At 45.9% G+C, this 25,989-nt stretch overlaps 1 protein-coding gene across 33 annotated transcripts in view; it reads left to right on the forward strand.

The window, feature by feature from the left end:
- The window catches only part of pcbp3 (poly(rC) binding protein 3), a 251,594-nt gene that overhangs the window by 35,127 nt on the left and 190,478 nt on the right, over positions 1-25,989 (forward strand). For 31 of the 33 annotated variants that reach the window (XR_005459230.1, XM_038787803.1, XM_038787774.1 and 28 more), the window contains exon 2: positions 18,182-18,282. The exons of 1 other annotated variant lie outside the window; for it this stretch is intronic. The gene's annotated coding sequence lies outside the window, so the exon portion shown is untranslated. The remainder of the gene's footprint in view (positions 1-18,181; positions 18,283-25,989) is intronic. One more of the 33 variants, XM_038787691.1, reaches the window with a different exon arrangement.

The raw sequence follows: 25,989 nt of genomic DNA on the forward strand, positions 1-25,989 counted from the left end.
TCTGTGCCCTCTAGCTCCTGATGTACTCTTGAAAGAGGTTTCTCATTATCCACACCCCTCAGTATTTTGAGTACCGTGATCAAATATCATCTCAGTATTTTCTCCAAGGAAAACGAATGAACCAATTCAGAAGTAGTTTTTTTTATTAAGTAGCATACAGTTTTTATATTTCCATCTTTAGCTATTCTATGTTTTTTCTTCTGACTTAATACAGAGAGTCGTCAGAAACATTGCTGAATGACCCGTGGCTTCCTGTTGCCAAAGATATCTGTAACCGTTGGTCAACTTTCCTAACCATATACACTCAAACTTGTTAAATAGCCTGAATGTAGTTGTAGCATGGTGATTTACGTGATTACATCAATACCAACTTTGTTTTTTTTCTGATCTGTTGCTTGAACATTTGAATGTTAACCTGCATTTTAGCCTTCCTTTATCTTTGGTCTATTTGCTACCAAAGAAATGTCAATGATTTTCACCGTTGTCTCGTACTGAAACTCATGGGTTTTTCTCTAACACACATTATCTCGAGGTTTGCTGGAGCTCTATTCATTTCTAAATCGGGGATCACTATTGATCACCAGCTTCCATTAGATTGCATGCCCTCGGTGCTCTCAGAATCTCCATTTTTACAGAGCAGAAAGAAGCCATTCAACCCATCGGGTTTTCACTGGCTCGTTGAAAAGCATTCTGCCTAATCCCACTCCCCTGCCGTATCCCTGTAACCGTCATATTATTTCTTTTCAGATAGCAAACAAATTCCCTTTTGAATCAGTCGATCGAACTTGCCTCCACCATCCCCTCAGGAAGTTTATTGGAGACTCCAGTCATCCTCTAAATGAAATCTATTTTCCTCATCACCAACCCATTTTTGCCCATTATTTTGAATCTGTGCCCTCTAGCTCCTGATGTACTCTTGAAAGAGGTTTCTCATTATCCACACCCCTCAGTATTTTGAGTACCGTGATCAAATATCATCTCAGTATTTTCTCCAAGGAAAACGACTGAACCACTCTGGTCTATCCTCGTAGCTACAGTTGTTTGTCCTGTGAATCTCCTCTGCACTCTCTCCTCTGCTTCACGGCCGTCCTCCAATGTGGCACCCAGAACTGCACGCATACTCCAGACGAGGTTGAAATAGTATCGTATTCAAGTGCAACATGACTTCCTGACTCTTGTACTCAATGCTCTGTGGGCACACAGTAGCATAATGGTTAGCACAATTGTTTCACAGCTCCAGGGTCCCAGGTTCGATTCCCGGCTTAGACCACTATCTGTGCAGAGTCAGCATGTTCTCCCCGTGTGTGTGTGGGTTTCCTCCGGGCTCCGGTTTCCTCCCGCAGTCCAAAGATGTGCAGATTAGGTGGATTGGCCATGCTAAATTGTCCTTCGTGTCCAAAATTGCCCTTCGTGTTGGGTGGGGTTACTGGGTGTGGGCTTGAGTAGGGTGCTCTTTCCAAGAGCCGGTGCAGACACGATGGGCCGAATGGCCTCATTCTGCACTGAGATCTATGAAATCTATATGCAATGCCCCTATTAGCAAAACCTAGCGTACTATATGCTTATTTTTTTTAAACAAACAATTTTAGGCATATCGAAAAAGTGACATTGTACAGTACAAAAAAAAAGTCAAGACACAAATTAAACATAGTGCAAACCACGGCTCTGTCCATGCACGGACCCCCCCCGCTGACGCTTACTCCTCTCCGAAGAAATCAATAAATGGCTGCCCACCTTCGGGCGACCCTGATAGCGAACCTCTCAAGGCAAACTTGACTTTCTCCAGACCAAGAAACGTGCCATGTCCGATAGCCATACCTCAGCCCTTGGAGGGGCTTTGAGTCCCTCCAGCATGTTAGCATAACAATATTCGTCACCCGGGCTAACCAGAGAAGCAAGCCAGAACGTGGCTTCTCTCTCTTCCTGTACTCCTGGGTCCTCCGAAACCCCAAAGATTGCCACCTCAGGGCTCATTACAACCCCAATTTTCAATACCTGGGTATACATCTGCGAATCCCTGCCAAAACCCCCCTGAGTTTCGGGCACGGTTGCCCCCCCCCCCCGGAGCTCCTCTTCCCACTTAGGCTTCAGGTCATCGGTCTGCGCAGCCTCAGCTCCCATTAGTTCCTTGTAGACGTTGACCAGCCTTCTTATTTGGCCACCAGCTGCCTCCCCTTTACAAACCTGGTTCGGTCCTCCACAATTACATCCGGGTACACAGTCCTCAATTATGGTCGCCAAGATCTTGGCCAGTAACTTGGCGTCTGCGTTGATCAAAGAGATCAGCTCTATGACCCATAAGCCTCCGGGTTCCTTATCCTGTTTCAGAATAAGTTAAATGGTGGCCTGTGACATCGTCGGGGGTAAATTCTCTTGCCTCGTTAAAGAAGCTGACCAGCATCAGCCCCACTATAGAACATAGAACATAGAACATAGAACAGTACAGCACAGAACAGGCCCTTCAGCCCTCAATGTTGTGCCGAGCCATGATCACTCTACTCAAACCCACGTATCCACCCTATACCCATAACCCAACAACCCCCCCCCCCCCCCTTAACCTTACTTTTATTAGGACACTACGGGCAATTTAGCATGGCCAATCCACCTAACCCGCACATCTTTGGACTATCCCCGGCAAATTTTTTGTAAAACTCCACCGGATACCCATCTGGCCACGGGGGCTTTGCCTAACTGCATGACCTTCAGGCCCCCCCAATACCTCAGATGCTGACTAGGCCCCCCAGTCCGTCCACCAAACCCCGCCCCCCCCCAGTCCGTCTCCACCAACCCCCTCCACACTCTTGGGGTCAGTCCATCCAGGAATCGCCTCAACCCGCCCGGTGCCCCGGGGGTTCCGAATTGTACAGCTTCCTATAAAAGATCCCCTAAAGACTTTGTTCAGCCCTGCCGGGTCACCCACTAGATTACCCTCCCATCCACTACCCTCCCTATTTCCCTAGCCGCTTCCCTCTTCCTTAGTTGTTGCGCAGCATTCTACTGGCCTTCTCCCCATGCCTCCGAAATTGCGCCTTTTACCTTTCTTTTTTTTTTAATAAACAATTTTATTGAGGTCATTTTGGCTTTATAAACAGTTACAGACATCATCAGAAAGAAGGCAAAAATGTGCAAACATCCACGTACTTTCAATACTTCCATCGTAACATATGCACAAGCCCGCTCCTCTCCCCACCGGTACTACCCCGCCATATTTTCCCTCCTACTCTCTTCCCCCCCCCCCCCCCCCCCCCCCCCCCCCCAGGCCCCTGCTGACGCTCACTCTCCTGCAAAGAAGTCAATAAATGGTTGCCACCTCCGGGCGAACCCCTGCACAGATCCCCTCAAGGCGAACTTAATTTTTTCCATACCCAGGAAACTCGACATGTCCACCGTTTACCTTTCTAAGCTGCTCTACAGCCTTGCCTGTAGTCAGCACCCTAAATTCGGCCTGCAGCCTCTGTCGTTTCCTGAGTAACTCTGGCCTCGGGATTCCGCGTAACTCCTGTCCGTCCGTAGAATTTCCTTAATCAGTCGCTCCGCCTCTGCCCTGTCTGTCCTGTCCCTGTGTGCCCGGATTGAAATCAGCTCCCCTCTCACCACTGCCTTCAGTGCCTCACAGAGCACCGCTGCCGAGACTTCTCCAGTATCATTCACCTGCAGGTAATTCTGCATGCATTTCCTCAGCCTCTCACACACGGCCTCGTCCGTGAGTAATCCAACTTCCAGCCTCATGGTGTACCCTGAAAGCTGTCCTTACAAAACTGCAGGCCTATCCAGTGCGGAGCATGGTCCGATATGGGAATTGCCGAGTATTCTGCCCCCACCATTCCGGCCAGCAGGTCCCTACTCACAACAAAGTAGTCAGTTTGGGAATACACCTTGTGGACGTGGGAGTAGTACTGTGAATGTGTCTCTAATTCACTTGTCTCTCAGTCCGGAAGAAACGGTCTCTAACACGTTCGTACTTTAGAATATTCTTTATTGCGATCGGGGCCGCTCTCTAGGTATTCCGAAAAAACACCTCTGAGAGTGCCAAAGTTTTGCTCAAAACATCCTGTCTTTATATGTTTTTTAAGGGGCTGTCCTTTACATTCACTTGAGCTTGCCCCCATTACAAAGCATAGCTTGTTTTTGCCATAGTTTCGATACATGATTTTACAGACTTTAAAGTTATCTATTGGCACATGAGTATATAGCAATTTTTGCAAAAACAGCAGGTGTTTAGCCGCAGTATCAACGGCTCCCACATTTCATATTCTGTCATCCAGCCATCTTCCTTGTTTCTCAAGGCTATTCGGCTTACAGTCATGAGTCGGCTCACGAATTCAATAATAACTCCCTTATTTGTAACTTTCCACTAATGTGTTCCATTAATTCTGGGTTGTTCTAGCTATTAACCCTTGCTTCACCTTCTCAGTACGAGAACTCCCTCGCCGTTAGCCGGCTAAATCTCCACGGATCTGCTCCCCCCATTTGCTCCATGAACCATCTCAGTTCCTTTGCCATTGCTGGCAACCGTCCCATTCTTGAACATGACCGGTCCACGCTCGGGTCCAGGACTATATTAAAGTCCCCGCCCATGATCAGCTTACGCGAGGCCAAGTCAGGGATCTTCCCTAGCATCCTCCTAATAAAATCGTCCCAATTAGGGGCATACACACTGACCAGGACTACTCTCACCCCTTCGAGCTTACCCCTCACCATAACGAACCTGCCACCTCCATCCACGACTGTGCCCTCCGCCTCAAATTGTACCCCTTTATTAATCAGGATCGCAACCCCCCCCCTTGTCTTGGAATCAAACCCCGAATGAAAGACCTGACTGACCCAGCCCTTCCTTAACCGAACCTGGTCTGCCACTTTCAGGTGCGTCTCCTGCAGCATGACTATGTCCGCCTTCAGAACTCTGAGATGTGCAAACACACGCGCCCTCTTCACTGGCCCGTTTAACCCTCTAACATTCCAGGTGATCAGCCTGGTTGGGGGGTACTTCACCCCCCCTCTTTGCCGATCAGCCATCCCCTTTCCTTGGCCAGCCCCCCAGCCATGTGTCACGCTTCACCTGGCCCGCCTTCTGACCGGCTCCACCCATGACCACCTCACTGCTGCCATGCCCAGTTTCCATCCCCGTCAGCAGAATGACTCTTACCAACCAACCAACCAAACCCCCCCCCCAGTAACAACATCCTATCATCTAACCCCTGCTACCATATGCTTTATTAACTGCTCTCTCAACATGTCCTGTCATCTTCAATGACTACATCAAGTCCCTTTGTTCCTTCAGAGTTTTCCATATTATTTTATGCTGTCTCTCCACACACTTCCTGCCAAAATGATTCAACTTGCACGTCTCTGCATTTAACTTCATCTGCCACTTGTCTGTCCAGTCCAGAAATATGTATATTTCCTTTTGAAGTTCAAGACTATTCTTATCACAGTTGACATCGCTTCCAATCTTTATTGGCAAATTTTCATGCCCTGCCTATCACAGTCTATATCAGGAAGAGCAAAGACCCCAACACTGACCCCTGGGGAACTACGCTACACAACTATTTATCACTACTTTCTCTTGTCACTAAGCCAATTTTGTATCCAAGTGCTTACTTTCCTTTTTATTCCATGAGTTAGAATTTTGTTCACTAGTCACATGCCAAAAAAACTCTTCAGTTTCACATGATTTTCCCCAGAGTGAATCCCATACCGGGTTTCCTTAATTACCCTGCACCTGTCTATTGATTTTGTCCTGAACTAAGTTTCTGAAGTTTCCCCATTACTTAAGTAAATCTATAGTTGCTGACATTCTCCTTGTGCCCCATTGTGAACAAGTGTGTAATGTTTGCAATTCTCCTGCCCTCTAGAACCCTGCTCTTTCCAAACAAGGTGAAGATTTTCCAGTGCATCTGAAATTTCCACCTCCTCCCTCCATATCATTGATACATCTCACCTGGTCCTGGTGCCTTAACAATTAAGATAGCCTTTCTAACATAAAAGCAAATTACTGCAGATACTAGAATCTGAACTAAATGCTGGACAATCTCAGCAGGTCTGACAGCAGAGTCATCCAGACTCAACATTAGCTCTGTTCTCTCTCCAAAGATTCTGTCAGACCTGCTGAGATTGTCCAACATTTTCTGTTTTTGTAAGCCTTTCTAACACTGCCTCCTCAATTGCAAATTCAAGTGTACCAGTTACCTCCTTGCCCACGTCAGCGTGGACAGCATCCTCTTCGTTTATAAAGACAGTTGCAAAGCACTCGTTTAATACCTCCGTTACTTCTGCTGTTTTCATATTCAGGTTTTTCTCTTTCTCCCCTACTCCCCCAAACACTTGGGCTGTGCTATATCACTATATTTTCATGGACATATAAAAACATGATTTCTTTCAGTTCTTCAAATATGTTTCCCTTTCCTTTCCCTCCCCCTACCCTGTTCAAGTATTCCAGACAGCTGCAATCTCTGATTGTATTCTTCTAATGCTTCACCAGCATCCCAGATTTGATTCCCGCTTGGGTCATCGCCTGTGTGGAGTCTGCACGTTCTTCCTGTGTCTGCGTGGGTTTCGTCCTGGTGCTCCAGTTTACTCCCACAAGTCTGGAAAGACGTGCTAGTTGGGTGAATTGGATATTTTGAATTCTCCCTCAGTATTATAATAATCGCTTATTGTCACAAGTAGGCTTCAGTGAAGTTACTGTGAAAAGCCCCTAGTCGCCTCATTCCGGCACCTGTTCGGGGAGGCTGGTACGGGAATTGAACCTGCGCTGCTGGCATTGTTCTGCATTACTAGCCAGCGGTGTAGCCCACTGTGCTAAACCAGCCCCATGAACCCGATATCCCCGAGCTAGGGGATTTTCACAGTAACTTAATTGCAGTGTCAGTGTAAGCTTACTTGTGACAATAATACGATTATTATTACACTTGTGTTTCAATTTCTCTAGAACTCCATCTCCTTTTCATGGTATAGAGACCAGAACCATGCATCATACTGTAGGGTATGGTTTGATCAGGGTACTTTACAAATTTAACATAACTTCACCACTAGTTTTGAATTGGCTGTCTGCAGAAATAAAATAAATCGAAGCTGTTTTGGTCGTATGTTCTGCAGTGCTACTTTTAACTTATTCACCTGCAGTAGCACATCTTGTTGGGTATAGGTGATGTTTCTATTTTTCCATTGAAAATCCATCACTCATGTTTACCTAGCATGACTGCAACCTTTTTGCCATTTCAACTCTGCACCTTGCTCTCATGCTCACATGTCTGTCCTTGGTCTGCTGCAATGCGCCAGCAAAGTCTAATGCAAACTGGAGGAGCAGCCACCGTGTCTTCTGATTTGGTACATTACAGCCCTCAGGACTCCATATTGAGTTCAACAACTTTAGATTCTGACCATTCTTCTCTATCTTCACACTTGTTTTGAAAATATCAAAACATTTTTTATCCCAAAGTTGTTAGATTGCTGCATCTGCAGTATTTTGCTTTGATTTATCTACTTAAAGTTAATTTGACACTTACTTGCCCAGTCTGAAAGTTTTCTCGTGTCATTTTGAACTGTTGTTCTTTGTGTTGGCTGGGCCCCCAGTTTGCTATCATCTGCAATTGTTGATTATTAACATAACATATATGTATTACAGTGGTCCCAGCACGATCCATGTGGAATATTGCTTTCTACCTTTTTCCTAACTTTTAATCTTACTCTATGCTTGCTATTTTTAGCTAATTTAACTTTTCCCCCTGACTTCATGTTTCACCTTATCCCTCTCTGAACCAGAATCACAATGGTTATCATTCATCAATCTGCCTTGTGACTATCTTCAAGCTTTGAACCTAAAAGTATCATGTAATATCCACCTCTTGATTAGCTCATTCTCCTATTTAAACCTTGATATGTGTGGTGTAGACATTCAGCCCCTCCAGTTTGTGTCATTCAATTAAGATCTTAAACTGATATGTTTCTCAACCCATTTACCTACTTTTGATTCATAGCCTGAGTACCCTTAAAAATCTGTCAATTTCAAACTTGAACATTTCAGTTGATCCATAAATTACTGCTTTTTAAGAGAGAGAGAGTAAAATCCTTAGTTGGGATTAAGGGATTAGGGTGAGGCTGTGCGCCTCCCTAGGTAGGGTTTTTTTTGGAGGGTTGGTGCAGACATGATGGTCTGAATGGCCTCCCGCACTGTAGGGATTCTATGAGCCATCTAAACTCCAGGCAATATAACACCTGTTTATACAAACCTGGATTGATATTTAATACTTTCAGGACTTTCATTTTAGTAAATGTACACCGTACTGCCAACTAGGGCTAGTATATTCTTTCTGATACGCAGATACAGTGCACAAAGTCGGGTCTGACCACGGCTCATCAGAACTGAAACACACCCCTCCCCCCGCAAACAACCCCCGGTGTACTGCAATCCTCTTGAGATGAAGGTTAATATTCCACCAGCATTTTTGATATTTTTTGTACCTGCCTTTGACTGGGTGTATCAAATTCCTTTTTCCCTCCCACAGTTTCCCTCACCAACTAATTAATGTCCTTTCCTCCATCGTCGCCACTTTGTTTCCAGTTAATTTTGTATGTTGTGTTTGCAGGTTATATATAAGCAAAAGATCATTTAAATTGGTAGCAGGGGCTTGGGACTACAGGGCAGAAGACCTATTATGGGGAGAGGCAAAACTGACAGCTGTCAAGATGTGGGAGATATTAGGAATTTGAGTCCAGAAATGGGGGGTCAAGGTGTTGCAGGCAATTTAAGGGTTAAACAGACTGAAGGAAAATACTGTCAGCCGAACTCGTAGGGATGCGCCCACACCTGGCTGAGTCACATGGTCCCATTCAGTCTTCAACTTGTTAAGGAATTTGCAAGGTGATTGACCCAAGATCTATAGTCGTTCGGACATTCCTGCATGACCAGTCATGTCTGACTGATTTGAAGGTAGTTGCACATGAATGGCACAACTCTTGTCTTTTGTGTAAATGGGAGTGGACAATCCAGCAGCCCAGTTACAGTTAAGTTCCAGTCTTGACATTCCAGAGGAGAACGTTTTGTTTAAAGGGCTGGGTGGAGCTTAGAGAGAGGAAATCAATTTGGAACAGGGAAAGAGAAAGAAAAAATGTAAGCAGCCATTGAAGAGATCATGAAAAAGTCACAGAGACGGCTTTAGAAGACGGTTCTGACCATGTATCCTGAACAGAAGAAAGTTTGCTTCTTAACTGCAAGTGTTGCCTTTGCCTGTATGTGTAAGTGGAACGAGAGCTGTATTTTCATCCAAAACTAGTGTTGAAGTTGAGAAACTGCGTGTAATCTGTTAGTGTTAGAACTGTGAAATAAAAGTTTAAATATTGTTTTATTTTGTTTAGTTTGTTTATAAAATAACAAAGCCGTATTCCCAGAATGAATCGATCTTTCTGCACAGTCTTAAACTTAAAAATGTTACGCATCTGGTTCAGTACCTTGAGTTGAGGGCTGATTAGGCATCCACAACACAGCTCAATATTTCGAGGTATTCAATCTTCAGGTGAGATGGTGTGGATGTAAACGAGGAGGTGGAGTCAATTACTGCAGTGAGGAGGGAGATATCTTGGGCTCCTCAGTTGAGATATGGGTGGAACTTAAAGACAGAAAGGGGATAATCACGTAGCTGGGGGTGCACTATAGGCTCCCAAATAGTCAGGGAGAGACAGAAGAGCAGATATGTAGACAAATATAAATGTCTACAATAGGAAAGGATTTAAATTTCCCCAATATTTTTCCTTTAAAGTGCCCACTTCTTTTTGTTTTCCAATTAAGGGGCAATTTAGTGTGGCTAATCCACTTACCCTGCACATCTTTGGGTTGTGGGGTGAGACCCATGTGGACACGGGGAGAATTTGCAAACTACACTGACAGTGACCCAGAGCCGGGATATAACCCGGGTCCACAGTGCCATGAGGCAACAGTGCTAACCACTGTTCCGCCCTCAATTTTCCCAATATTAATTGGGTTAGGAAAGGTGTGACAGGCTTAGAGGGAGAGGAATTCTAAAGTGCACCCAAAAGAGCTTTTTGTGCCAGCACATGGGAAGTCCTATAAGAGAGGGGATGGTGGGGGCAGCACGGTGGCGCAGTGGTTAGCATTGCTGCCTACGGCGCTGAGGACCTGAGTTCGAATCCCGGCTCTGGGTCACTGTCCGTATGGAGTTTGCACATTCTCCCCGTGTCTGTGTGGGTTTCACCCACACAACCAAAAGATGTGCAGGTTAGGTAGATTGGCCATGCTAAATTGCCCCTTAATTGGAAAATAATTGGGTACTCTAAATGTAAAAAAAAAAGAGAGGGGATGGTACATGATCTAATTTGGGACGTTAAGCCGGGCAGGTGGTAGAGGTGTCAGTGGGGGAGCATTTCGGTGATGGTGGCCATAACTCGGTAAGAATTGAAGGAGTTGCGGAAAAGGGCAAAGGTGCATCGGAAATGAGGGTTCTGACCGATTTTTAATAGGAAAAGACAGGATATGGCCAAAGTGGACTGGGTGTAGCTACTTGCAGGAAGATTCACGTCAGAGCAGTGGGAATCATTCAAAAGGGGACAGAGAAAATAGAATGCCAACATGTTCCCATAAAGGTAACGGGTGAGACCAACAAGTCAAGGTTCCCTGGATGTTGAGGGATATACAGGATTGGATAATGAAAAAAGTGAGGCTTCTGGCAGTTACAGGGGCTCAAAACAGTGGCTGCCCTAGAGGAGTGTAGAAAGTGCATGGGGGTACTTGAAGAAAGAAGTAGAGCAAAGAGGGAGCATGAAAAAGCACTGCACGGGAGACTGCTCAAGGAGGAAGCACCTGTGGGACCCAGCGCAATTTGGCAAATTGGATTCAAAATTGGCTTAGCGGTAGAAGGCAGAGGGTAATGATCTAAGGTTATTTTTGTGACTGAAAGCCTGTGTCCAGTGGTGTACCACAAGGATTAATGTTGGGTCCCTTGCCGTTTGTTGTGCGCATTAATTATCTAATTTGGGGGGGGGGGGGGGGGGGGGGGGGGGGGAAGAGATGATCAGTAAATTTGCAGATTAGATGAAAATTGGTGATGTGGTAAATAGTGAGCGGAAAAGCATTAGATTACAGGTTAATATAGATTAGCCAGTCAGATGGGCAGAACAGTGGCAAATGGAATTTAACCCTGAAAGTGAGAAGTGAGGCATTTTGAGAACTATCAAGGCAAGGGAATACACAATGAATGGGAGAATGTGAGGAAGTACAGAGAACCAGGGACCTTTGGGTGCATGTCCAAAGATCCCTGAAGACAGGATAGTTTGCTGAAGAAGACATATGGGGCAGTTGCCTTTATTAGCTGAGGCATAGAATTTTAGAGCAGGATGGTTATGATGGAGCTGTATACAATGCATGTTAGGCCACAGCTCGTGTATTGTGTGCAGCCCTGGCTGCCACACTATAGGAAGGATGTGATTGCATTAGTTTAAAAAAAAAAAATTTAGATTACCCAATTATTTTTTCTATTAAGGGGCAATTTAGCGTGGGCAATTTAGCGTGGCCAATCCACCTACTCGGCACATTTTTGGGTTGTGGGGGTGAAACCCACGCAGACACGGGAAGAATGTGCAAACTCCACACGGACAGTGACCCAGAGCCGGGATCGAACCTGGGACCTCAGCGCCGTGAGGCGGTTGTGCTAACCACTAGGCCACCGTGCTGCCCTGTGATTGCATTAGTAAGGGTGCAGAGGAAATTCACCAGGATGCTTCCCAGGGCTGAAGCATTCCAACTATGAAGAGAGGCTGGATAGGCTGGGGCTGTTTTCCTTGGATCAGGGAAGGCTGATCTCATTGTGGTTTACAAAATTGAGTGATCTTTATTATTGTCACAAGTAGGCTTACATTAACACTGCAATGAAGTTACTGTGAAAATCCCCTCGTCGCCACACTCCGGCGCCTGTTTGGGTACACAGAGGGAGGATTCAGAATGTCCAATTCGCCTAACGTGCACATCTTTTTGGTTTTGAGCGGAAACCGGAGCACCCGGAGGAAACCCATGCAGACACGGGGAGAACGCGCAGACTCCGCACAGTGACCCAAGCGAGAATTGAACCTGGGACCCTTTCACGGTGAAGCAACAGTGCTAACCACTGTGCTACCATGCTGTATGGATAGGGGAGATGGGAAGAAACTTTCCCCCTTTGTAGAGCAGTCAATAATCAAGGGACATGGATTTAAACTAATGGGCAGGAAATCTAGAGTGGATTTGAGGAAAACCATTTTCACCCAGAGGATGGTGTGGGAATCTGGAACTCTCTGCCTGAAAGAGTGATAGAGGCAGGAACCCACAAATTTAAGGAGCATTTAGATGAGCAATTGTAATGACATAGCGTACAAGGCTACGGACCAAGTGCTGATAAATGGAATTAGAATAGTTAGGTGCTTGATGGCTGGCACAGACACGATGGGCCGCTTTCTATGCTGTAAAGCACTATGACTATGAAGTGTCCAAGTTCTGTGTGGTTTGGTTAGGTCACGTGGAACCTCAAGTCCGGTGTATAATTTAAATTCCCATGAATTTCTATGCCTCACTATTTGGATCTGACTGTAATAGGAATAAAAGAATTAGGAGCAGAAGTAGGCAACTCAGCCCTTCGAGTCTGCTCTGCCATTCATTCAGATCATGGCTGATCTCTTCCTGCTGTCAAATCCACCCCCTACCTGTTCCCCATATCCCCTCTAACTGATCTTTAAAATAAGAAATATATCCGTCTCCTCCTTAAAACCATTTAGTGACTCCGATTCCATCGCACTAAGGGGCAGCGAGTTCCACAAATTCACGACCCTTTGCAAGGAGTAGTTTCTCCATTGAAGAAAAGGCGCTAAACACTTACCATTTCCACACCACTCGAACAGGACAAGCGAGCAAGTAGGAAATGCATTGTATCATCACTGCTTTATGGGCTGCTTTGTCACAGTATCCACTGCCAATGCTAGATGACAACTGGTACCCATCTGCATATGTGTGCTTGTCCGAATGTGCACAGAAAACCAATTACATAATTTGAAGGAAACACAGTGCGGGTTGGATTTTATTCGGTTCTGGGCCCTACGGTGGCCACAATTCTGGATTACAAACTTCATTTTCTGCATTGTCAGCCTAAGGGCTTTTTCCTCGTGACAGGCCTGGGATAAGGAGGAGAGGCTCTCGAGCTGGAGATCCAGAAACCCTAGGGAAGCTGCTTCAATTGGACAAATGGCTTCAGGGTCTGAATAAGACTGATCTAGAATGCAACCTTCACCACAGAACGCTCCCTTCTCTTCTCCATCCCGGTCCCTGACTCCATTCCTCCCCTCTGCCCCACCTACTTGAAAGGTGAGGCTTTTAAAATCAGTCTTTAATAAGCATTCTTGTTCCTGGCCACTACATTGCTCACAATGAAACAGTACACTGCATGAATGGCATTGGCAGCAAATGCAGCCGTTTTGTCAGACTCATGACATTTTTGCTCAGGACAATGTGTCTAAAAAACACTTGGCTGCTACTCAAACAGCTCTGATGCAGATTTTGTTTAAACAAAAGGCTGAAGTCTGGCTAATTCTTTTAAAATCTCACTGACCCACACTAATTTACTGTACTGCTGTTTGGCAGGTCTATGATTGGTAGAAGCAGCTGCTAAGTTGCAAATATATAAAGAGGAATACTGTGCATGCATCTCATCTCTATTGTTAACATTACAACTATTAATTAAAATTCATGGCTTAATAACATAGAGATGCAGCGTTTAGCATATTTTCTCATGTTTAGTTTCCTATTTCAAAAGAACATCCTATTTCCCCCTAATGGTGAAGAATCCTGCTGGAAAGTGCCGTGCAGTGAGATGAAATGCCACTAACTCTGCAATCCATGATGTAATACATTTCCATGATGTGATCAGGGAAGCAGCTGTTTGTTACTCTGTGCCATGATGATTGCTGATCAAATTAAAAAAAAACTGTTGAACAAATGTTCAATAAAACTTAGAGTACCCAATTCATTTTTTTCAAGTTAAGGAACAATTTAGCATGGCCCATCAACCTAGCCTGCACATCTTGGGTTGTGGGGGTGAAACCCACGCAAACATGGGGAGAATGTGCAAACTCCACACAGATAACGACCCAGAGCTGATGTACCCACAAATTCCATTCCACACCTCAAAAGACACCGTTAACACCTAATGTTTTTCTCTTCTAACCAGTTGCCGAGATTTCCAGTTGTCTATCTTATCTGAATCTCCCCGAGTAATCTCTCGTATCTTGTCAAAGGTTTTTTGAACGTTCACCACATTTTGCTCACTCCAACTCTGTTACCTCAAATAATTGAACATGATTGCTTTTGATATCCACACTTCTACTCCAATCTAGATATGTGGTAATTTTATCTTTAATTTAAAAATCTTAATTGTCTTTACCACAGATGCTGAGCTAATGGTTGATAATTTGCTCTGTATCTCAATTTTACAAACAAGATACTATGTTCGGCACACTCCAGCCATCTAATGTACATCATTATTCAATATAGGCCTGAAATAATAATAATTAAAGTAGGTTTATATTAACACTGCAATGAGGTTACTGTGGAAAAACCCCTAGTCGCCATACTCGGGCGCCTGCTCTGGGTACACAGAGGGAGAATTGAGAATGTCCAATTCACCTAATAAGTACATCTTTCGGGACTTGTGTCAGGAAACCAGAGCACCTGGAGGAAACCCACGCAGACATGGGGAGAACATGCAGACTCCGCGCAGGCAGTGACCCAAGCCAGAGGTCTAACCCTGGTCCCTGGCGCTGTGAAACGATAGTGCTAACCATTGTGCTACTGTGCCACCCATATAATATACAATAAATAATAGAAATATTGTGTCTATTTATCAAGTAAGGCCCTAATGACAGCAGTTGACCCATGATGTAGCCTCTTGCAATTTCACGTGATGTATGTAGAGAAGAAGGTTAAGAGGCGAGTTCATTGAGGCATACAAGATGATCAGAGGATTAGATAGGGTGGACAGTGAGAGCCTTTTTCCTCGGATGGTGATGTCTAGCACGAGGGGGACATAGCTTTAAATTGAGGGGAGATAGATACAGGACAGATGTCAGAGGTAGGTTCTTTACTCGGAGAGTAGTAAGGGCGTGGAATGCCTTGCCTGCAACAGTAGTGGACTCACCAACACTAAGGGCATTCGAATGGTCATTGGATAGACATTTGGATAATAAGGGAATAGTGTAGATGGGCTTTAGAGTGGTTTCACAGGTTGGCGCAACATCGAGGGCCGAAGGGCCTGTACTGCGCTGTAATGTATGTTATGTAAATCCATATTTTCAAATGTCTCCATTTTCACTCTGCTTGCCTGTTGCAATCTTTACCATCCCTCTACTTTTGAGGATGTACTATCATGTGCATTCACCCTTTCTTTCCCCTGTCTCCCTCTCGGTCCAACATCCCGCTTCCCATTCTTCAGTGTGTTATCAGCGGCAGAATCTCAATGCCTGCTTTCAAAAGTTTACTCAAAATTTCTCTGGCTGTTTGTGATAGTTTCCTGTTTTCTGCCTCCCTTAAATAGAGCGGTTATATTTGCTACTTCCCATCTGATGGAACCTTTCCAGAATTTAGGGAATTTTGGAAAATTAACATGAACGCATCTACTCTCACATTAGCCACCTCTTTTAAGACCTTTGAATGAAGTCCGACCTGGAGACTTATCAACCCGCAGCCCCATCATTTTGCTCTGCATCGTTTCCCTAGTGATTTTAATTTCACTAAGTTCTCCTTCACCTCCTGATGTAAAGCTATTACTGGAATGTTCTCTTTAATTCTGTAGTGAAGGCAGGAACAAAATATTTGTTCACTTCATCTGCCATTTCTCTAACATCAACAATTAACTCCATTTTCACTCTCCATATGACCAATGTTCACTTTTTTTCTCCTGTTTAAATACCAGTAGAAACTCTTGCTATCTATTCTTACATTTATAGCCAAATTTATTTTCCCTGATTAATCTTTTTAGTTCACTGCCATTTGTTATATTCTGACCAATCATCTGACTTTCAATCCTCTTTGCGCAGTTACATGTTTTTCCTCGAGTTTGATGCTTTCCCTAACTACTACAGTTAAAGAGGTGTGAATCGTCTCAAGCCAGGACTTGCCAAGCCAGTACAGTTAGGAGGACAGCCTGTCCTGGCTTGAGACAGTTCACACCTCTTTAACCTGGGGTTACCCCTATCTCTGGATCTGTAAAGACTTAATTACCTGCAAATGCTTGCATTCCAAGCATTGTCTTGCATCTTTGAATTTGTCTATATATAAGTTTCTGGAACACATCTCTTCATTCACCTGAGGAAGGAGCAGTGCTCCGAAAGCTAGTGTTTGAAACAAACATGTTGGTCTTTAACCTGGTGTTGTAAGACTTCTTACTTAGTCTTGACTGTCATATTCCCCATAATATTCAGGACCTGAACAGTGTAATTTGACAGCCATATCTCTGTAATGGCAATCAGATAATATTTATTTCAATGTGTGCTGTCGATTTATTTATTTGGTTATGAATGCAACATGTATTCAGATACAAGAGCTTCTAGTTGTATCTTTTTCTTTGTATCATCTAGTCTTGATTCTTAGAACATGCTTAGGTTTTTTTTCTGTTGGTTTTTTCTGTGTCCCTTCTTGCCATTCTCCAACTCACTTTCCCATATATTTTCCTTTCTTACTTTGCCCTACTCTTGAATATACCACCTCTTTTCATATTTGATCCCTTGCCCTGCTATTTAGTTCAAACCCTCCTCTACTTCACTAGATATGCAGTTCGCAAGAACATTCGACCCAGCACAGTTCATGTGTAGACTGTTCCAACCGTAGAGTACCCATTTTCTCCATAGCGGTGCCAGTGCTCCAAAAACCCGAATCCATGTCTTCCACACCAGCCTTTGAGCAACATATTCATCTCTTTGTACCATATGCCAATTTGCATGCGGCACTTGTAATAGTCCCCCTCCCACTGCAAGTTCCTCTCCAGTCCTGAGCAGATGTCCTGAACCATGGCATCAGACAGCAACCGTCTAGACTTGCTCATTGCTACAGAGAACTGTCAGTCCTCCTCCCTATACTGTTTTTACATTCCCCTCCTCCTCTTTCTCTTTCTCCTCTTCTCCCCACACACACCTCGCCTCCACAAATTGCTCCCCCCCCCCCCCCCCAAAAACTCTGAATGGCTTTTTGCTGGTGCCATGGTAAGTTTTCTCATCCACCTCTGATAATGCTGTCTGACCCCTCCCACCCAAACATTTCCTTCTTCCAGACATAGGAACAGCTTCTTCCCCACAGCTACAAGACTCCTCAAAGACTCCTCCTCCTCGGACTGATCTGTTCCCTGTAAGGATACTATTCCCAGTAAGAACATTGAGCTCTTGCTCATGTATTTGCTTTGTTTGGCTCCTTGTTCCGCACTGTAACCAATCATTTTGTCGATGTACCATTTGTCAATGTTCTCTGTTGATTATTCTTTTGTCGACTATCTACATACTGTGTACGTTACCTCGGCCACAGAAAAATACTTTTCACTGTACTTCGGTACATGTGACAATAAATCATATCAATCCAACTTGCACCTCAAATTTATTACACAATTTTAAAAGCTCAATATCCAGCCCTTTGGGGTCTCCTGACATGATTCATCTGGCAGTCACACCATCCTGCTGGGGACACTGATCCAATCAGTGAGCCAGAAGACCCTGGCCACTGACCCAATAGGTAAATCAGAAGACCCTGGCCACTGACCAATCAGTAAGTCAGAAGACCTTGGCTACTGACCCTTGGCCACTGACCCAATCTATCAATAAATCAATCAGCCAGAAGACAGGGCAGCATGGTGGCACAGTGGTTAGCACAGCTGCCTCAAGGCACCGAGGTCCCAGGTTCCATCCCGACTCTTGGTCACTGTCCATGTGGAGTTTGCACATTCTCCCCGTGTTTACGTGGGTTTTGGCCCCACAACCCAAAGATGTGCAAGGTAGGTGGATTGGCCACACTAAATTGCCCCTTAATTGGAAAAAATTAATTGGGTATTCTAAATTTATTTTTAAAATATTTTTTTTCTGGCCGGGGGGGGTGGAACTCTCTTTAAGCCAGGCGATTGTGCAGGACTGGGGAGATCAAATGATTGTGCCGTTTGTTTATTTGCAGCAGTTACACATGAAACACAGACTAAAACCAAGGAGCTAGATTAAAGTGTGACATTTTGGAGGACGGTGTACTTGGTCTCCAGGACAGAGGAAGATTAAACGGTAAGCACATGAATCATCATCCTGTGATTTTGACCTGTGCACTGATGATACGGCGGTAGAGCATAAGCCATATTGTGTGGTCTCACCAAGTGAGAAGTGAAAAAGTGGTTGCAAGGGTCCTATGATAAAGGATTTAGTAGACTGTTCATGATAGCGGGTTTGCTGGCCTTGGTTTAGAATGAAGAGAAAAGGTGGATGCCTTGTGGCGCGGTATAATTTGGGCTTTTCCAGGGAATTGGAGAAACTATAGGGGCGGGTGGAGACTCTTGAAAAGGGAGAGTTGAGTCAGTGAATATAATTGAGAATGGGCAGGTGGTCTTGAATTTTGAGAACTAGTTTCGATTTGATTTGAGTTATTGTCACATACCGAAGTACAGTGAAAAGTATTTTTCTGCGGCCGAGGAACGTACACAGTACGTACATAGTAGATGCAAGAATAATCAACCGAGAGCATTGACAAATGGTACATCGACAAAACAGTGATTGGTTACAGTGCGGAACAAGGGGCCAAACAAAGCAAATTCATGAGCAAGAGCAGCATAGGGCGTCTTGAATAGTGTTCTTACAGGAAACAGATCAGTCCGAGGGGGAGTCGTTGAGGAGTTTTGTAGCTGTGGGGAAGAAGCTGTTCCTATGTCTGGATGTGTGAGTCTTCAGACTTCTGCCTGATGGAAGGGTCTGGAAGAAGGCAATGCCTGGGTGGAGGGGTCTCTGATAATGTTGTCTGCCTTCCTGAGGCAGCGAGATGTACAGAATCAATGTGGGGGTGGCACGTTTGTTTGATGCGTGGCACACCACAGTCTGCGGCTTCTTGCGATCTTGGACCGAGCAGTTGCCATACCAGGTTGTCAAGTAGCCAGATAGGGGCAGCACGGTGGCGAAGTGGGTTAGCCCTGCAGCCTCACGACGCTAAGGTCCCAGGTTCGATCCCGGCTCTGGGTCACTGTCTGTGTGGAGTTTGCACGTTCTCCCCGTGTTTGCGTGGGCTTCACCCCCACAACCCAAAGATGTGCAGGGCAGGTGGATTGGCCACGCTAAATTGTCCCTTAATTGGAAAAAAATTAATTGGGTACTCTAAATTTATTTTTTTTAAATGCTCTCTATCGCACGGCTGTAGAAGTTTGTGAGAGTCTATGCAGACACGCCAAATTTCATTAGCTTCCGTAGGAAGTAGAGACGTTGTGACTGTTTCTTTTTGTTCCCCGAGTGCAAATTACATAGAAATTCGTCAATGGTTTTGCTGTTGCTCGCTTATTACCACTATGTTATGCAGTGAGGTATAGACTTCTGGCTTTTTAATCATAGAATCATAACATTTACAGTTCAGAAGGAGGCCATTCGGCCCATCGAGTCTGCACCAGCTTTTGGAAAGAGCACCCTGCTCATGCCCACGACTTGAACCTATGCCCGTAACTCAATAACTCCACTTAACCTTTTTTGGACACTAAGGGCGAATTAGCACGGTCAATCCACCTAACCCGCACATCTTTGGACTGTGGGAGGAAACAGGAGCACCCAGAGGAAACCCACGCAGAAACGGGGAGAACATGCAGACTCCGCACGGACAGTGACCCAAACCGCAAATTGAACCTGGGATCCTGGAGCTGTGAAACCACTGTGCTACTGTACTGCCCTCATCCCAGAAACCCCTCCGTCTTGGACACGTCCAGAACATGTTGGCGTGATATTCCCCTCCCACCGGCCTCCACCCCCGCAAAGTAACTGCTCATCCTCGCCACCGTCATGTTGGCCCTAAGCACCACTTCTGGTGAGGCTTATCCTTGCATACTATGAGGACGAGTTCATCCTCTGCAAGACCTCAACCCAAGTCTCGGCCCGCACCTCCCATCCCAGCTCCACATTCCACTTGCGCTGGATCTCCTCCACTGGAGCGCCATCCCTCTCCAACAACTCCTTGTATATCCGACGCCTATCTCTCCCCTATTCCGTCTTCTGACAAGTTTATCTTGCAACACCGGAGGCAGTAGCCCACAAAGGAGGACACCTCTCCTTGCAAAATCCCTCACCTCAGGTACCTAAAGCCTTTTCCTTTGGGCAACTCATACATTTACTCCAACTTCTCCAGCCCTGCGAATTTGCCCCCTATGAACAAGACCCTAAAATACTTGGTTCCCAGCTGCTGCCAGCCCAGAAATGTTGCGCCCAGGCCCTCCGGTGCAAACCTATAGTTTCTGCATATTGGCGCCCACAACGACATGCATGCCAGTCCAAATTGTTGCCTTCACTGCCCCCTCACCCTTAACGCTGACACCACCACTGGGCTCACGGAGTACATGGCCAGCGAGAATGGAAGATGTGCCAACAACAGAGCCCTGAAACCCGTGACCCTAAACAGTGTCCTCCAAACTGACCTCTCCTCCACTGACCATTTCCTCACCATCGCAATATTCGCTGCCCAATAATAATAATTTATTAAATTTGGCAGTGCCCCCCCCCCGGGCACCAAAACATCAGCCTCACCCGCAGGGTCTTCCCCGTCCACACAAACCCCCAAATTATCCCATTAAGCGTCCTAAAAAAGGACTTGGGGACAAAGATAGGGAGGTTCTGGAAGAACAGAAACCTGGGCAGCAGTATAATTTTCACTGCACTTGCCCAGCCAGCGATAGCGGCCACACATCCCACCTCTTTAAATCCACCTTCATTCCCTCTGCTAATCGAGCCAAGCTCAAATTAAGCTGGGCCCAGCTCCGTGGCACCTGGATTCCTAAATATCTGAAGCTCGTCCCAACCACCCTAAATGTCAACTCCCAAAATCTCCTCTCTTGCCCCCTGGCATTGATTGGAACACCTCACACTTTTCCACGTTCAGTTTATACCCCTGGAAAGGGGCCAAATTCCCCCAAAATCTCCATAATCTCTCCAGTGCTGCCCACCGGGTCCAAGATATATAACATCTTCTGTGTACAGTGAAGCCCTATGCTTGGCACTCCCCTGCTTAATCCCTTACCAATCCAAGGCGAAAAGCAGTGGGGAGAGCGGGCTGTCTCGTTCATGATGCAGCCCAAAGTACCCCGCACTCGACCAGTTCATCCGAACGCTCGCCTCTAGTGCCCTGTACAACTGCCGGACCCATCCCTGCCTAAACCCAAACTGCCGCAGTACCTCCAAATACACCCACTCCACCAGATCAAAAGTCTTCTCCGCATCCATTGCCACCACCACTTCTACCTCCTTCCCCCTTGAGAGCCTCATAATTACATTAAATAGCCTCTGCACATACGCCAACAACTGCCTTCCCTTCAAAAGTCCTGTCTGGTCCTCCCCTATCTCCCTGACTCACAGTCCTCAATTTGCGATGCTAGCACCTTCGCCAACAACTTAGCATCAACATTCAGCAACGATATTGAGCGCTCTGACCCACACTGCTCTGGGTCCTTATCTTTCATTAAAGTTTGGGAGATGGAAGCCTGCAACCATGTTTGGGGAGTTCTGCCACTTCCACCGCCTCATTATACATTCTCACCTACAGTAGCCTAAGCTCCACATCAAACTTTAAAAGACTCTAATGGGAACCCGTCCGACACAGGGGCCTTCCCTGCCTGCATCGCACCGATGCCATTCGTCACCTCCCTCAGCCCAATCGGGGACCCCAGGTCCTACACACTCTCCCCCTCCACCTTAAGTAACTCCAACCCATCCAGGAACCGCCATATCCCCTTTTCCCCTATCGGGGGTTCCGACTCCTACAGCTTCCGATAGAGGGCCACAAATGCCCTATTCACCCCCTCTGGGTCAGTCACCACTTTACCCCTCTCCCTCACCCCTCCAATCTCCTTCACGGCTGCCTGCTGCCTCAAGTGGTGGGCCAGCATCCTACTCTCCTTTCCCCTATATTCATACTCTGGCCCGCTGCAACTGTCCCACCGCCTTTCCATGGACACTAATCCAAACTTGATCTGGACCCTCTGTCTCTCCCCAACCCCTCCTCCAACAAGTACCTCCGATCCACCCTCACAATCTGTTGTACTAGCCTTGCCCTCCTCCCGCTTCACCCTCGCCATATGCGCTCGAATCAAAATAAATTCCCCCTGACTGCCGTCTTGAGTGCCTCCCACAGCATGATGGCTGTGTCATTCAACTCCACATAACCCCGAATGTCAGCCCTCACCTGCCAGCACATCCTCATCTGCCGGCAGACCCACATCTAACTTCGACTGTTGGGCCTCCCCTGAACCACCCACAAAAATCCGGGTGCTCTGGTTTCCTCCCACAGTTCAAAGATGTGCAGGTTAGGTGGATTGGCCATGCTAAATTGCCCTTGGTGTCCAAAATTGCCCTTCGTGTTGGGTGGGGTTACTGGGTTATGGGGATAGGGTGGAGGTGTGGACCTTGGGTGGGGTGCTCTTTCCAAGAGCTGGTGCAGACTCGATGGGCCGAATGTCCTCCTTCTGCACTGTAAATTTTATGTATGTATAAATCCACTCAATACGGTGCATGGTCAGAAACCACAACCGCCGAGCACTGAGTCGGCCACCCCCACCAGCAGCATCTTGTCCATCACCACATAATCGATCCGCGAGTACACCCCAGTGCAAATGGGAGAAGTATGAAAGCGCCTTCACCCTCGACCTCACAAACCTCCACGGGTCTGCCCTCCACCCCTCCATGCACCCAATGGACCCCCCTCGACTCTTTTGCCGCCACCGACATCCTTGACGACTTAGGACTCGACCAGTGCAGACTTGGGTCCAGGGCAGTATTGAAATTACTCCCATAAACAGATGTGTGTCCAGGTCCAGGATCCTCCCTAACAACCGCCTCATAAAGTTCACGTTGCCTGAATTCGGAGCATATGCATTTACCAGCATTCTCTCCAGCTTCCCACTGACCATCATATAACTACCCCCCGGATTGGCCACAATGCTCCCTACCTCGAAAGCCATCCTCTTTTAAAATTTAAAATTTATTTTAAAAAATTTAGAGTACCCAATTCCTCACCTGAGGAAGGAGCTACGCTCCGAAAGTTTGTGTTTGAAACAAACTTGTTGGACTTTAACCTGGTGTTGTAAGACTTCTTACTGTGCTCACCCCAGTCCAACGTCAGTTGTAGTTGTGACTAGGATCCAACCTGCCACCGTACATGGTGTGATTGGTTTCAGAAAGCAGTAATGTCGCTTAGTTTATAAACTGCAAACCATATCTAACTATGCTTGAGTAAATAGTTGCAAAAACAATTAGATTTACAATAATTTACACAATTTAGATATTTGATCTCAATATAGATAATAACCAAAGTTAAAGTACCAATATTTTCAGCGAAACTGGATCTGAAAATAGTCATTGATCATTCTTCTTTCTCATTCTTGTGCTAATTCTCTTGTGTACGCTTGGCTCAATTGGCAAATCTCTTTGAAATATGCAAATTCCTTCAAAATTAAAGTAGGGAATGAGAAAATGGTTTATCATGTCACCAAGCAGGATATTGTAGTTAACTGCTGAGCTTAGCATCCTAGGATATTGTAGATACCTAATCAAACTATCTCTAAGATACCGTGGGAAAATTACCCAAATGTAAAAGTCTGTATGTGAACAACTAACTGACCAATGTATGAAATATGAAACTCCGAATCCAAAGGGAACACTTCTTGTGTTGCAATGCAAGATGGTCACCACAAAATCCAACTGGGACTTCAGAAGAAACTAGTGAAGGTGGTATGTGGAACTCCACGGAGTGATTGGAGTGAATATATTGGATGCATTTAAGGGGAAACTAGATAAACACATGCATGATGGAAAACCAAATAGAGGGTTATCATGATCATCGAAATCTGTGAGGAGACTTGAATGAAGCACAAAGGCTGGCATGGACTGGTTGGGTCAATTGTCCTGTTTCTGCTGAGTATTCTGTGATGTTTGTGACAGCAGAACACATTGTTCAGATCCTTGTAGGCAAATTATTGGACTGTAACTTCTGAGCACCCCAGCATGGATTTAGGGGTACACTAAAGATGCTGGGCATCCCTTTTGGACCTTTTGCAGGTAAGGGTTTGCATGGCAATTGCCCAGAAGTGCTAACTTTCTCTGGACAACTGCCCTGTGCTGGGAACCATCCAAAAATTAGATTTCAATCAATAGCCTTGGATGGCTCCACCAGGATTATACCACTCGGTACTCCGGAAAAATTAGAAGAACTAAAAGGGTAATTATTGTAAATGCCCAGCTTGACACCCCTACCCGGAAGCACTCATTTGTTAGACATCCTTGATCCCTGATCAAAGCAAAATCACAGATTTCCAGCCAATATCGCCCCATCTGCCCTATCAAAGTTCTTTTTAGCAAGTGAAAACTTGACTTTGCATGCTTTACTCTTCCACTTATTTAATCCAGGAAACCCGTTCAACCTTTTTAAAAGTATTTTTATTCCAAATTTAAAACTGTTTTACAATTGACATCAGATTAAACTCCGACCATTCCCTCAGCAGTCAATGGAAACCAACTGTGCAAAATGAACAAACCCGATCACATCACCAATCCTGGTCCAGCACTGTCCCCCCAACTCCCACATCCCCTTGGCTCCCTACATGGACACCTTATCCTCCAAAGTCCTCCTGTAAATCATTGAGACGACCCCCACCCCGTTCCAACCACCCTGTTGGCAGCACCGCCTCCAACAGCGAGGAGGTGGACACTTTTGGGATGCTTGGGAAGATCTTACTTTCAAAGCTTTCCACCTGCACATGCCGGAAACTCTCACCCTGCGTCAAACCAAATTTCTCATTCAGCTCCTTCAAGCTTGCAATCCGCCCACCCAGAAACAGACCCTTCATCTTCCTAATCCCCTTCTCTTCCCATCCCTGGAACTCGCATCCATCTTCCCCGGCTCAAAGTTGTGATTTCCCCCTGATCGGCATCAAACCCCCGACCCACTCGCAACCTAAAATGCTGCCAAAACTGTCTCCAAATATTCAGCGTAGCTGCCACCACTGGACTCGGCGAATGCTTCACTCGGGCCATCAGAGCAGAGCTGTTGCCAGTGCCTGCAATCCTGAACCCACAAAGCTCCCACCTCTCTATTCCATCCCTGAATCTTCTCTGCCCCTCCCACCACCCCCGGGAAAAAGCCTTGGGCAAAAAGACCAGCAGGCACTGAAACAAAAACAAGAATCGTGGCAAAGTATTCATCTTCACTGTCTGTACCTAGCCCACCAACGATGGAAGAAGATTGTCCCACCTCAACAACTAAAAATTGAACTTCCGGAGACCTGCCCAGTACCGGGCCACCTACTCTCCCATGTACCTAAAGTGAGATGCTGCCAGACAAAATGGTAGCGCCCCCCCCACCCCAGCTCCCACCTCTGGAGAGGAAACCACAAAGTATTTGATTTAAACCCAAGTGAAAACCCAAATCTCTGAAGCAAGCCCATTATGTTTGCCCCCCTTCGCTATCCCCTTCCACAACCCTGAGCTCAGCGCAGTGGCCAAGGGCTCGATAGCCAATGCAAACTGAAGGGGATCATAGGGCACCCATGCCTCGTTCCCTGGTGCAAAGTTGATGGGGGGGGGGGGGGGGGGGGGGAACCGATTAGGCAAGTTACTAACATTAACATTGAGTTCAAACTCTTCAGACTGAATTACCCCCCACCCACCCTATTTTTATTTCTGTCAATTTATATTAATTTTAATTTCTTCCATTGAGCAGTTTTTCCGTCACCATTATTCCCCCCACCCACTCCACTTGGGCCA

Source organism: Scyliorhinus canicula, chromosome 2 (assembly GCF_902713615.1).
Source record: "Scyliorhinus canicula chromosome 2, sScyCan1.1, whole genome shotgun sequence".
NCBI lineage: Eukaryota > Metazoa > Chordata > Chondrichthyes > Carcharhiniformes > Scyliorhinidae > Scyliorhinus > Scyliorhinus canicula.